This window comes from Aphis gossypii, chromosome X, assembly GCF_020184175.1.
Source record: "Aphis gossypii isolate Hap1 chromosome X, ASM2018417v2, whole genome shotgun sequence".
NCBI lineage: Eukaryota > Metazoa > Arthropoda > Insecta > Hemiptera > Aphididae > Aphis > Aphis gossypii.
This window is the reverse complement of record NC_065533.1, coordinates 58,067,794-58,080,443: the sequence shown is the minus strand read 5'-3', so window position 1 is coordinate 58,080,443 and position 12,650 is coordinate 58,067,794. Positions and strand designations below refer to the sequence as shown.

The 12,650-nt window shown below is 29.5% G+C and overlaps 1 protein-coding gene and 1 pseudogene across 1 annotated transcript in view; one reads left to right on the top strand and one right to left on the bottom strand.

Annotated features, from left to right (window-relative positions):
• Positions 1 to 12,650, bottom strand: part of LOC126551608 (uncharacterized) — a 231,092-nt gene that overhangs the window by 142,845 nt on the left and 75,597 nt on the right. The window lies entirely within an intron of this gene.
• On the top strand, positions 3,478 to 6,661 carry LOC126552532 (uncharacterized; annotated as a pseudogene).

Genomic DNA, 12,650 nt, shown 5'->3' with positions numbered 1-12,650 from the left:
TATATTAATGTTTTCCGTTATTTTTTGTTTTTCTACTTGGATAACACACTTTTCTTTTTCATTTTTCAAAATTTTATTTTTTTAAAGTGACACTTTGATATTGAGACAATATGTTTTTTTTTTTAGATTAGTTTTAGTCTAAAACAAAATGGAAATGTAAAAAATTAAAATTAAAGTTAAAATAACAGAAAACATTTTTTTTCAAATAGAGTTTTTTTTGGTTATATTGAACTGTTGTTCACATACAATTATTTAAAATACATTAGATTAAATCAAAACAACTGTTTTCAATTGTACTTTTATTTTAAAAAAAAACATTTTGTCTGTAACCGATTTAAATAAAAAAATATTATTGTACAAATTATATTATAACATTGGTTGGAAATAATTAAATGTTTAGTGTTCTACTATGTCAAGTATTGGCATGTCTTAGCCAATCTAATACTGTCTTGTCAAAGTCAGTTTCTGTAAACAAGCTTATTAAAATATCTTTGATGACTTCTTATGATTTTACAATTAAATAATATATTTTAGACAGTTATTAAATTACATAGTTTCAGTAATTTATGTCTAATGTTCAATGAATTACATCATTTGGCTAAGTATATATAGTTAAGTTATTACTTTTTATGATTTTAATCAAATGAGAGTCCAATTTTCATTTTAATTTTTTGTCCACGACCTGTCCAAGAACTTGATGTAAAATTCATTGGTTGAAACTTAAGCCAAAACTCTACTCAAATGGTTTTTGGGATTAGTACCTCCAACTGACTTTAAAAATGATTCCTTTTGTTAAATAAAAAAAATTAGTATTTATTCAAATGTAATTGTAAATGAGTATCGAACCAATTTTGAAATAAAATCTGATGAGTTTTGGATTTGATTCTCCATCCGATTGAAGCAATTTGTACTGTTAATTGAGAATAGTATAAAAAACTCAGTGTATCCAGATATATTGTAGAATCAGTATTCAGATTTTTATTTTTAAGATTCGCTTCAATTCCTTCAACTTTTATCATCATACAATTAAGCATACGATTAGTAGCAATATTTTCTCTATATAAGTTATTCGGAACTTCAATTAACTTTGGGTTTAAATCATTAAAACCTATTAATATTCCAAATAGTCAAATAATAAATTACTAAAAAGAAATAATACCTATAATATGATTATATAATAATTTAATGTAATATTATTACCATGAGTATAAGAACTTGTAGTCATGGGGAAGTGACTGGTATTTATATTAGGCTGAAAAACAATAATTTATGGGGGACGAGGTGGCCGTGTGGTCTAAGGCGTCGGTTGCGGCGCAGCCGGTCGCTGGTTCGATCCGCGGTCACCGGGTGGCATTTTTCTTCGGGCAAGTCACGGTGTCCGGAGAATAAGTGCCGCCATCCCCCACCCCGGGGCATGGCAGAAACCTACGGGTGCCCCATTAGAAATTCTGCCACAACACACACACGTGTTTCTCCCTACCGTTCCCAACCTTACAGTAATAACCGATTAAAAACCTAATCCATCCCCAATGGCCTAAGTTGCCGCGGGTGTATTAAAAAAAAAAAAAAAAAAAAAAAAAAATAATTTATGTTATTTTATTATAAAAGATATTATTAACCCATAATAGACCTAGGTTAGGTTAGGTTATAAACATAAATAAGTAATAAATTCTATCAAGTTGAAGTTAAAATACCTATAGATAGGTAACTTGATAGTCTAGATAATTTATCAATTATCATTAATGAAAATCAAATATTATATATCTAAATAATTACCTACATAAGTAAATACCTAGTTGAAATATCAATATTTTATCAAAAATGTTTTCCAGAACAACAACATTTTAATGAGAACCTATAATAATTACCTGTAATTCCAAAACAGTAGTGTTTGAATGGGTCATTGATGAATTTGATGTTGTTGCCTCTAAATTTTAGGAATAATCATCTATTTGTGTGAGAATATTTTATGGTAGCATATTATATACAGATGATATAGATGGGCATGTGTTTACTGTTTGTAAATTAACACATGGACTTTTAGACTTTTCCACAATATAGAAACCACTATTGTCTAAACATTATGTATAACATGGACAGTTAAAAAAATAGCATTATCGTAAATTCAATAAAATAATAATTATAATATGAAAATTAATTTACCTTCATTATCACTCTCATCTGAATCACTATCGTTGCTTTTGTTTTGTTTTTTTTTTTTGTTACATCCATTTCTTCATTTTCCGTAGCTAACGATTCTTCAATAAACTTTTGGTACCATGCTTTACTAAAATTATCTGAATGTATTAAGTAAGATACATTGGATTAATAAAACTTTATTAATAGTAAATATTACAGATATATCAAGTGATGGCCTAAAAAAAAAAAAAAAACAATAATTTGTGAATAATAATACTATAAGGCAATGATAATATTTAAAACAGTCATTATTATGGTGTAACTATGTATTTATTTACATTTTACACATAGGCGCCTCTAAGATGTACTTTTGATACCCCGATAATATACTATAGGTATATTAGTTCACTACTATACCAAAAAAAAAACTAACAAAATGAAATTAAAATAAGTACGGCCTAATTGCAAATAATTAGGTCACTACCTTTATTAAGTAACTAGTAATAGTATAAATTATTTTTAATAAGAGTGCAATAAGTAATAAGTAGGTAAAATGAATAGTTAAAACAAATACTTGTCCTTACGTGCTTTAGTTCTTTTAACATTTTATTATAAAAATTTGTCTCTAGTGACGGCGTAACGCTAATGTACTTACATGTACTTGTATACAATAAATAATTAGCTGTCTAAAAAATTCAGTTCGTATTCGACAACCGTCCAACCGTCCAAGCAACACGTATGTCATAGTTTAGTACGCCTTTATAGCTTTGATAGTGTAAAGACCAGTCTTCTTCGATACAGGTAATATGATATTATCCTCCCGTAATTACCGACACACACACAACTGCCGCACTACCAAATTATACGGCCGCCTACCGCTCGCGATCGTTACTGGCTCAAGGCCACCCGACACCGCACACCTTATCAGTTTTCGTAATGAGTTCAACACTTCAACATCTAAAACTAACACCACTGCCACAAAACATAATAATAAACCTCTATCACCGTTAATTCTTGTTAAACCTACAATATTACAAACGAGCAATAAGTCACCCGATGACTTTTCTGACAGCGATGATATCTGGCAAACAGTAAACTCAAATAAACGAATCAGATCAACGCTTATCAAATCTCCTCCACACAAAGAAACAGACTCAAACATATTAATCACAAAAAACCGATATGCACCGATATCTTTCACCACCGAAAATGAACCAATAGACAGTATGAACGAACAGCCCACTGTTAATGTGCACTACACTGATCACGATTTCATGTTCGTTCAGTGACAAACAGAACTTCTGTAGTGTTAGAGCGTTTTCATACCTTATTTTTAAGATGGACAATTTAGAAATCGAAGATTTAGCAATGATTGAAATACTACTGGATGAAGATGAAGCAGCAAAAAAAAAAAGAAAACGAACCTGGGTTTATGATTTGTGGAAGAAAAGAAATATTGAAGGAGAATTCACAACACTATACAATGAATTAGTAGATCACAAAACCAAGTTTTTTGAGTACTTTCAGATGTCCAAATATAGTTTTGATATTTTATTATTAAAAATTCAAGATGATAATATAAAAAGACAAGACACTCATTGGAGGCTGGCAATAACTCCCATGGAAAGACTTGCAGTAGGTAACTCTAAGGTACCCAAACGATCATTATTATATATTATACCTATCTATTATAATATTTTACTAACCTATTAATATATTATAGTTTGTATTACCTGTAAAAGATAAAAAAATATTTTTATATTTTTTATATTTTTATTTTTAATACTGAAAAATTAAAACTGCTCAATTTGTAAATAATGATTATAAAAAATATTACAATCTATACCTATATATACTAAAATAGTATTTCATAACATTATATAATATAAATTTTACAGAAAGGTATTGTACTTTTTAAAAATATGTTTTATAAGATGTGTATAATATAATTTTTTTTTAAACTTCAATTAAACACACCATACATTTTAAAATTTAAAATAACAAATAAAACAAAACATTTGTATTTTTCAACCATACTTTGGTAAATATTATTTTATATATTACACGAGAAATAAATTACTAAAAAAATTATAATTAGGTAATCATAAACATACTTTGTTCTTGCTTATAAGCTGTAAGTTTTAATTGTTTACTTATTTTTATTTGCACTAAATTTTTCATAGTAGGTAGCAAAACTTGAGCCATTTGTTTTTCGACATAATGAATTGGTCCTGAATGCATATCCTGGTTTGGAGATACTGCAAGGGAAGGAGAAAATGGCAATTGAACAGATTGTGTGTCTATGTTTTGGTATGTTTGTTGTCCCGTGGGTGTTAATGAATAGGTGTAGAAGTATATGGATGATTTTGTGTATGGGTATCTACAGATAAGTTATTATACTCTAAAAGTGGTTGTTGTTGGGAATACTGCATGTGTTGTGTGATGGTGAATTGATTGTAGTATAAAATGTTTGCCTATGTTGTTCCAAAATCATGTTCATTTCAAGCTCTTGGACAATGGAAAAAATTGTAGTCTTTGCTAAATTTAAATTATATGGTGAAAACAATTTCAGAGATGGAGAAATACTAGTTAAAAAAATATCAACAGGATGTAGTTGTAAAACGGTTGGTAATGTGTCTTTTTTGCTCTCATTTTCTTCAATTAAATACTTCATCAAAGTAAATTAAGCTGTTTCTGGAGTATTTAATTTTCGTTGTTAAAGTGGCTTATTTGTTGACGGGGGAGATGGTGGTTCTTCTTCTTCATATTCTATACTTTTATTAACTTCCTTACTTTGTTTAGCGATTTTCTCAGATACATCGTGTCCAACTTCATGATCAGAATCATCGTTTTCTAAATTGCTCATCGTGTCCCTTTCTTGGAGATGTGGTTTTAAAAACTCAAGCTGGTCTTGATATTTGTATTTTTTAATTTTATGTGCTGCCTGACCACTTTTTGTTACATTTTTTCTCATTAACTTGCGAAAATTGTCTCTTATATTGTTCCATCTAGCTTTACAAACTTGATCTAGATATATAAAAATAACATAATGCAATAATTAGATACCTATATTCATAAATCGACGAGTATGCTTATGCAATTACTCAAACAAAATATTATACTTATATGTATAGTGCAGTGTTGTAAAGTATTTGAGCAAATGTATTTAGAATACTTTTTAGTTAAAGTATTTGGAAAGTTTTTAAATACTGTCTTGAAAATCAAATACTTCAACACAAAAATACTTTTGAGCTAGTATTTAGTGTATGGCGGAACTATATTATCGAAAATAAGGGTCATGAACACTTTGAAAAAAACATGTAACTGAAATGCAATGGAACAAAACGATTCTGACCGGGGACTAGTTTTCAGTTTTGGATATTTTTTACAATATTAATTATATTATTTTTAAAATAAATGTAGATTCCTATAAAATAAATTCTAAATTAATCAAATTATATTCATTATGTTACGTGGAACCTTGTTTCAAATTTTCAATCCTTAGCTATAAAAGTTTAACATTTTATAAATTTGTAAATTTTCAATTTAATTTGTACAAATTTGAATTTTAAATGGTTATAAAAAAAATTCGTGCCTCTGTATTTTAAATATTTTCAAACTGCTAGTACATTAACTTATTAGAAACCTTGTATTACATTTTCAAGCTTTTTTTACCCAACGAATAAAATATTATAGTCATTTATAAAAAAAAAATTGAAAATTGAAAATGTCTATAAATAATTTGAAAAGATTTGAAATTTTTTGAAAATTTTACCATGTATAAAATGCCTGTTTTTAAAACACACATTATGGAAAATTAATATATTTACCTCTATCTTATTAGAATATAAAAAAAAAATGTAACAACAATTTATAAATAATTTATTTGCTCTAAATTATAGCTGTACCTAATAATAACTAGACAGTAAGTTAAAACAGAGCATGTATTATATGAATTAATATTTTATTTTAGATTCCTTTTTGGCAACTGGAGATTCATTCAAAACTATTTCTTTTAGTTATCGATTAGGCTATTCTACTGTTTATCAGATAGTTATTGAGACGTGTAGAGCTATAGTACATCGATTAATGCCTGAAGTCATGCTACCTCCAACTGAAGATCGGTGGGAACAAATAGCTCAAGATTTTTGGTTGTTGTGGAATTTCCAAAATTGTTTAGGGTGATTGATGGGAAGCATGTCACTATTCAAGGTCAGTGGTTCCAATTACTTTAATTGTAAAAAAACATTTTCGATTGTTTTACTTGCTTTGGTTGACGCACATAATAATTTCATAGCTGTTAATGTACCTAGGCTCATATGGGAAATATAGTGATGGAGACATATTAGCTCACTCAAATTTAGGAAAAGCCTTGGAAAACAACTCACTGAAAATTCCAGAATTTAAAACACTCTCAGGAACTAACACCAAAGCGCCGTTTGTTATAGTTGGAGATGAAGCGTTCCCTCTCGAAACCCTATTTATTAAGACTGTATCCTGGAAAACAATTGGATTGCTTTGATAAAAAAAATTACAATTTATTATCGTTTATGTAGACCTCGTAGAGTTGTGGAAAACACTTTTGAAATTTTGTCGCAAAAAATTCGTCTTTACAATCGAAGAATCCAATCCAAAGCCAGAAAATGCAGATTTAATTATTTTAGCAACATGCGTTCTTCATAATTTTATTAGACGTGACTGTCGTGCTACAAGTTTCTTCCAACACAATGATCCTCCTACTATAAGCAGTGAACTACAAAATATATCTATGCAAGGTGGCAGTGCTCTTCAAATAGCTTTTGAAGTAAGGAAATTATATAAAGATTTTTTTAATTCACCAGCTGGTTCTGTACCGTGGCAAAATGATAAGGTGTCAAAATGAAATTTCTTAGTAAAAAAAGTAAAACATTTTTTACATTTTAGGTTTTAGATAATTTTAGTTTTAAGTTATTACATAATTATAGTTATTATATTAGTTTTTATATAATATTTAATAAACTAGTTAAAAAATTGTTCATAATAATATATACAATATACCTCTAAGTCTAAGAAATGTTAAGAAAAAAAAAATAATTTGTTGCTGTTATTGATTCTATACTTACATCATTTTTATTATAACTAACCATACCTATTATATGTCACACAGGGCCGTAGTCAGACCGGTTTTCTCGGGTCATTTGTCCGGGACCCGAACCTAAACATATTTTTGAGGGGCCCGAGTCTACAAAAAAAAAAAAATAATAAATCATGACTAGGGCTGGTCTACAAAAAAATTTTAATTTTAACGTTCCCCCGCTGGAGCTTAAGTGAAGACCAATGGGCACTGTCATTTTGTTGAACATTTAATCATATATTATTTCTGTGTAATACTGTAATACTGTAAAAACATCCAAAACATTCGAAATAACTCATTTATTTAAATACCATTTAATATCGACCGAATACCAATATTCTACTTTAATCTTATCTTATCGCCGTGCATAGGCGCAAATAGGAGGGGGCTTGGGTAGGCTTAGCCCACCCAGTTTTGTCTGTAGCCCACCCAGATTTGGAAAGTTATGTGCACATTACCGAATCCCATAATTGATGTGTTTATTATCTTTAGTATTGAATTATAGTTTTAAATTATCAACAATATAAATATTATCATTATATTATTATCAAATATTTTATTATCTATGGTTAATTATCAATAACCAGGTTCATTTTGTCGTATTATCAGTATTATCGTTAATCGCGGACGAAGAATCTATAGTAGTGTAGTAGACATACCATAAACATGCGTATTTACGTTCTTAGAATAAAAGAAGGGAAAAACCGTGGTCCTTGATATCTATAATTCAGTAGGCTGCGTCGCTCAATGCTTGTTATCGTTGGAAGTAGAATATACATAGTTAATTTTAATATATAAATGTTGATGTGTTTTATATCTCGTTTATAACGTGCGCTATATTATATCTCAGTAAAGTGTAAGTTATTCAATAAGATAATTATTAATAAAATGTTTAGCATTTTTAATAATAAAAAACCAAGCTTGAGTGTTCCTAATGTTTCTACTGCAGTTGATGATTTGTCCCAGTCCAAGGGATTGGAAAAATATATCAATGATCTTGGGCATGATGTTTCTAGTGATGTAAATGATTTAGATCTTGGTGATTTAGACTCAGGTCCTAGAAGACCTATTCTAAAAGTATGTATATTATTAACATTTTACCCAGTACCGGTATTATATTGTGAATTATATTTTAATACCACATGCAAGTTATTTTCTTCGCTTAATTTAGATGATTAGTTTTTCTATTATTGTTGCTTTTTATATTGCTTAATATTTAGAATTTTCCTAAAAAGAAAATTGGTTCACAAAATCGCTCATTCTCAGCTGGATTTTATAAGGATTTTGAATGGCTAGAATACAGTGTTAATAAGGATTCCGCTTTTTGCTATGTTTGCCGCATGTTTTCCAGTGAATCTGGAAATGCTGAAGATACATTTACAAAAATTGGGTTCAATAATTGGAAAAATGCAAGTTACATTATTAAGTTAATTGTTTCAATAATTATAATTATTATAGTTTTAGTTTATGGTTTTTCAATTTATGACCAATTAATAGTAACATTACTTAACACCATACTGAAATTGCTTTTCGAATAAGAATTGATACCTACTTCTCAGTATTAAACATCAATTTTTGCTAAATTTGATTTACAGCTCTCTTATAGATTGAAATCACATGCTTCTGCTACTAATCATTTAGTTTGTCTGTCAAGATTAAACGAATATAAATGTAGTGAAAAAATGGTTCAGTGTTACATGATTATTTAGGTGTTTTAGAGAAGAACAACTATCAATCTGTGTGAGATATGTAGTTGGCTTAGAAGTACATGAACGGTTTATGGGGTTTGTAAATGTTTCTGGTGGCCAGGATGCTAGTAGTATAGTAACTGCTATAAACAGTTTTTTTACACTCCAACAAATTGACACCAAATCGTTGAATATCATTGCACAATTGTATGATGAAGCGAGTATCATGTCAGGAAAACTCAATAGTGTGCAAGCGAAAAAAGAAATACATCCGTGTACAATGTATACGCATTGTGTGGCACATCAACTCAACTTAGTTGTGGTAGATTTTTGTAAAAATATTAACATTACTAATGTACTAATTACAAATGTATATTATTTGTTATTAATCTTTATTTAATTATATTTAGAGTGCACGCAATGTATTCAATGTCTTAGAGGCTGTATATGTTCACTTTTCCCATCCATCTAACAACTTAAAACTATCAGAAATTCAGGCAAACCTCGGTTTGAAAAAAGGAAATATTTTAAAAGTATGTGATACTCGGTGGGTTTGCCGCTATAAGAATTGTGAGGCCATGTTGAAAAACTATTCTGCTATTGTGACATTTTTAAATTCTGAAAATAGATGATCAAGCAGATAAAGATGTTACTTGAGCAATAGGTAAAAAATAAATAATAAATAGGTATCCAAAATATTTTTATTGTTTATTTTAATCATGTTTTTGCAGGAATTTTAAGTTCAATTCAAAAGTGTGATTTTATAATAGTTATTACTATTCTTAAAGAAGTGTTGTGCATAATAAATGTATTAAGCAATTCAGTACAAAATAAATCATCAACTCTAGGTTACTCTAAAAATGTTTTTTTTTGGAGTGATTAAAACATTTGAAAGTCTAAGGTCTAAAGATGAGTTTAAAAAAATATGGGAAAAAATAAAAATATTGGCTGAAAAAAATGGCATATGTATACAAACTCCATTAACTGGTAAATAAGTTTAGTGTAAATTGTTAACATATTAATATTATATAAATTTGTTTCAAGTTTTTTAACCTAAACGGTACATGATGATTACAGGATCAAAGCGTCGTAGAAGAGAGTCAAATAACCTTCATGACTATGTGTTAACCACTATTACGAGCGCAGAAAATGCTTCATATTCATCATTAGAAAATTAAGTAGAAAATTATTGGAAAACTTCAGCATATTTTGTTATTATGGATAGTGTTGTTTCCAATCTTAAGTATAGATTTTCTGATGAAAGTTTGGCTATGGCTAATTCGGTTGACTCATTCTGTAAATTAGATACAACCGATTCAATGAAATTTATTGATCATTATAAGGTAATTTGGTAATATGTTTATTTTGTATAAATAAATTATATAACAAAATAATAAAAAATAATTAATTAATTATTATAATTATAGGATTTACTACACATATCAAAGAGTAGCTTACAAGCAGAAATGAAAGTGGCACTTAATCTTTTGAAGAATAAAAAAAAAGATTTTAATTTGAATGATGTTAAAGAAGTGATCGAAAAAACATATCCAAACCTTTATAAATTGTTACAAACAGCAATTGTTTCTTGCTGAAAGAGGGTTAGCATTCCGAGATGATAGTGACAAAATTGGTGATTACAATAATGGAAACTTTCTTGGCGTCCTTGAACTATTAGCGATATATGATCCTCTTTTGAATAAACATTTGCGAAGTGTGAGTCATTCCCAAGAGACTAGAAAGAAACTTCAAGTCACTTATTTATCACCGCAAATTCAAAATTAGTTAATTGACATTTGTGGTTCTATTGTTCGGGATCACATTTTAAAAGAACTTGGTGAGACAAAGTATTTTTCACTAATAGTCGACGCTACTCCAGACTCTGCTCACATTAAACAAACCGCATTTTTGATTCGTTATGTTCACCGAACCAACAGAGATAATGACGCTGATGAATCAAAACAAGAAATCGAAACCAAACTGATTGGCTCGTATAAAATTAATGAACGTTTGTTAGCTTTTGTTGACTGTTCTAAAAAAACTGGAAGAGCCATTTATGATCTTATCAGGACTACACTTCAACAATATAATATACTTTAGTCTGACTGTAGGGGTCAGGAATACGACAATGACAGCAAAATGCGAGGAGCGTATAAGGGTGTGCAGGCGAGAATTCTAGAGAATAACAACTTTGCCGTGTACAGTGCGTGTGCGTGCCATTCACTAAATCTTTGCGGAGAACAGGCTGCATCAAGTTGCCGTGAAGCAGATACATTTTTTGGAGTTGTGCAAAAATTTCTTTAGTTTTAGTCCTCAAAGATGGGAGATTCTCCAAAAAAAAGTTGGACGCTCCCTACATTCAACTTCACAAACCCGCTGGTCTGCAAGAGTGGAAAGTGTAAAGTCAGTAGCGGCTCATCTCCAAGGATTGGTTGAAGCTTTGGATGCTATTTTACTCCTCAACTTATCAGCGGAATGTCGAAGGGATGTGAAAGGACTTAAAACATATTTACAATTCTTAGACTGTTTGATTTTGGCGTCCATTTGGTTTAAAACCCTAAAAACAATTGATCTCGTGAACAGAATAATTCAAGAACGTGGAGAAACTATTGACATAGTCAGTAAAAACTTACAAAATCTGGTGAAGGAACTTCAAAGTATGCGAAATGAAAGCTGGGAAAAAATCTGGAGTAAAACTACAATCGTTGCTGAAAACATTGGTTGGCCAGACAAATTGATTGATCAATCAAAGACAATGAAAAAATGAAAGAGAATGGTCGATGAGGAAGGCATTGAAGAATATTCATCAGAAACAATTGATCCACAGTTAGTTTTCAAAAGGAATGTATTTTATGTTATTTTGGATGAAGTAATTGCAGATATAAACAAACGATTTGAATCACTGAAAACACTTATTGATATATTCTCAGTTCTTTGGGAGTTTAAAAACATGACAGAAAGTGAAATAAAATTAAAATCTAGAAATCTGGTTTTAAAGTATAATGATGATTTACAAGAAGATTTAGTAGATAAGCTACAAAGTCTTAATATACTTTATTCTACTAACTTTGGACATAAACAACTTAACCCCTTAGAACTACTGAATCATTTGCACAAAACTAATCTTGCAAACATGTTCCCTAATTTATGTATTGCATTATGAATCTTTTTGACGATTCCCGCAACTGTTGCTAGTGTGGAACGATCTTTCTCGACATTGAAGAAAGTGAAGAATGTATTACGATCAACAATGACACAGCAGAGACTCTCAAGCTTAGGTGTTTTAGCAGTGGAGGCTCAACTAGCAAAGACGATTGACATGGGTGGGGCCATTGATGACTTCGCAGTAAGAAAGGCAAGAAGAAAAACCCTAGGACTATTTTAAATTTAAGGTTTTAATTGTATAAGTTATAGTTTTTAATGTTATTATGTCGTATTGTATATTATCATTCATGTATTTGACTATTTAAATTTTCTTTGAAAAAAATTCAATATTATTTTAGATAAAAATAAAATGTTTTAAAACAGCATGGTTGCAATAATATTTGATGTCAAAACAATTTAATTATTAGTTTTATACATAATGAGACATATTTTTAACCTAACCAGGAAAACCCCTTTATAAAAATATGGGGCCCAGAAGGTTTAGTTTGTCCGGGGCCCCGGGTAGGTATAGGCGCAACTAGTGGGGTGCTTGGGGGTGCTTCAGC